Source organism: Triticum aestivum, chromosome 3A (assembly GCF_018294505.1).
Source record: "Triticum aestivum cultivar Chinese Spring chromosome 3A, IWGSC CS RefSeq v2.1, whole genome shotgun sequence".
Taxonomy (NCBI): domain Eukaryota; kingdom Viridiplantae; phylum Streptophyta; class Magnoliopsida; order Poales; family Poaceae; genus Triticum; species Triticum aestivum.
This window is the reverse complement of record NC_057800.1, coordinates 565,839,586-565,842,351: the sequence shown is the minus strand read 5'-3', so window position 1 is coordinate 565,842,351 and position 2,766 is coordinate 565,839,586.

Genomic DNA, 2,766 nt, shown 5'->3' with positions numbered 1-2,766 from the left:
CACCTCGCCGCCCCGGCCACCGCCGCCCCGGCCTCTTCCTCCCCTCGGCCGCCTCCTCCTCCCTCTACTCCGGCCGCCGCATGGCCAACGACGCCGGCGAGATCCGGGCGAACCTCGGGGCACGTGCAAACCCTAGATCTGGGAGGTTGAATTTCTTCTAAGTCCCCAAATTCTCAGATCCAAGTGCTCATGTTCATAGCCTCATAACTTTGCATACGTAGCTCCGTTTTTGACATATAGCATATCAAAATGTTCATCTCAGAGAGTACATCATTTCATTCCATTGCATCATTTTCATTTGAGTTCATCTTGATACCCGAAATGCTGTTAGAAGAGGGCTACTTGAGATATTTGTCAGATCTGCTACTCCATTTAGCTTTTTGTCATTTTTGCCATGATTATTGTGTGCATGATATGCCCATGAGATCTACATATGTTTTGTTAAGGGTTTTGTCATCTTTCCAGAGGTGCAACCCATGTATTTTTGTGATGTGTGTGGTGACTAGCACAAGCTTGCCAAGTGGTGCACTTGGTAATTCTGTTTTCAGGGACTTAGCATGTCCACTAAGTCCTTGATCTGTTTATCTCATATGGCCATATGTTCATGTTGTTTCCTAGTGATCCGTGCCTCTTTTGAGGATGATCAGTAAGGATGTTTTGTTAATATTGTAGTGCTCTATCCATCCATGTCTTTGTTTGCAATTATGGAGCACCCTAACTTGAGTCAATCGAGCTCTACTTTTGCTACTTTGTGAATCTGGGCAGATTGTCAACTCGTTTGCAATTTTGCCGATAATGTTGTAGTTCATCCGTGCATGCTATGCTATTGTTCTTGCCATGACTAGCTTGCATTTTGTGTATTCTTGATGGATGTATGCTTAGATTGTCATGACTTGCACCGTAGTGAGTGCACCAAGCTCGTAAACATGCCTACTTGATATCTGTTTTCAGCATGCTCCAGTTTTCACTAAGTCTGAAAACTGATTATGTTTTTGCTATGTTCACATGCTTGCAATTGTATTTTCTGATCCCTTTTGGCTCAAGGTCACTAAGGGATTTTTGTTAAGATCTTTGAGTAGCTCCATGCCATGTTTTACTTTGCCAGGTTCAGGTCCTGCAGCATGTAGTTTCGTTGCTCCGAAGTGTGCTACCCGATCTGAAATCCAGACAAGTGTTAATTTCACTAAGTCTGAGATCTGTTTGCCATATGCATTTTTGCCATGCTTGTTTGAACCTGTTAATGGATGAATTGGCCGTAGCTCAGTGCTAGACTTTTGTTAAGCATCTTGTATGCATCCCTGCCATGTATTTTGTTGTCATGTTTGGGCGCTGTAGTATGTTCATCTCATTGCATTTAGATGGCTACTTGATGTAAATCGCAGACCGGTGTCATATTTGAATCGCTTGCCATTTCCAAACCGTAACTCTGATTCCGGCGTTCTTTATATCGTTTTCAAGAGATTTCATCTCATCTTTTCATTGGCACACTTGGGTTTCCAAGCTGAGGCCAGGTTCTTGCATTTCCTGTGACATCTTGCATAAGCATCCCCCATCGCATCCCGCATAGCATATCATCTTTGCATCATATTGTTTGATCCTTGCACGTGGTTGATTGTGTCCTTGTTGCTTGTTTGTCTTGTTTGGGTAGAGCCAGGAGACGAGTTCGCTAACGAGGAGCCTATTGAGTTTGCTTTCGAGGATCCAGTCAACTCTGACAACTGTGCAGGCAAGATGATCATACCCTCGAAATCACTACTATCTTTGCTATGCTAGATTGCTCGCTCTTTTGCTATGCCAATTCTACGATGCCTACCACTTGCTTTCAAGCCTCCCAAATTGCCATGTCAAACCTCTAACCCACCATGTCCTAGCAAACCGTTGATTGGCTATGTTACCGCTTTGCTCAGCCCTTCTTATAGCGTTGCTAGTTGCAGGTGAAGATTGGAGGCCGTTCCCTGTTGTAACATTTATTTACTTGTTGGGATATCATTATATTGCTATGTTATCTTAATGCATCTATATACTTGGTGAAGGGTGGAACGCTCGGCCTCTCGCCTAGTGTTTTGTTCCACTCTTGCCGCCCTAGTTTCCGTCATATCGGTGTTATGTTCCCAGATTTTGCGTTCCTTACGCGGTTGGGTTATAATGGGAACCCCTTCATAGTTTGCCTTGATTAAAGCTTTTCCAGCCATGCCCAACCTTGGTTTTACCATTTGCCACCTAGCCTCTTTTTCCCTTGGGTTTCCGGAGCCCGAGGGTCATCTTATTTAAACCCCCCCCCCTCCCCGGGCAAGTGCTCCTCTGAGTGTTGGTCCACCTGTCAGCTGCCAGTGGCCACCAGGGGCAACTCTGGGCTGGCCTACCCGTACCTAAGACAATCTGAGTGTGCCCTGAGAAAGAGATATGTGCAGCTCCTATCGGGATTTGTCGGCACATTCGGGCGGTGTTGCTGGTCTTGTTTTAACCTGTCGAAGTCTCTTGAAGAACCAAGATACCGAGTCTGATCGGAACGTCTTGGGAGGAGATCTATTCCTTCGTTGACCGTGAGAGCTTGTCATGGGCTAAGTTGGGACTCCCCTGCAGGGATTTGTACTTTCGAAAGCCGTGCCCGCGGTTATGGGCAGATGGGAATTTGTTAATGTCTGGTTGTAGATAACTTGAACCTTAACTTAATTAAAATGAATCAACTGAGTGTGTTACCGTGATGGCCTCTTCTCGGCGGAGTCCGGGAAGTGGACACGGTGTTGGAGTAATGTTTGCGCAGGT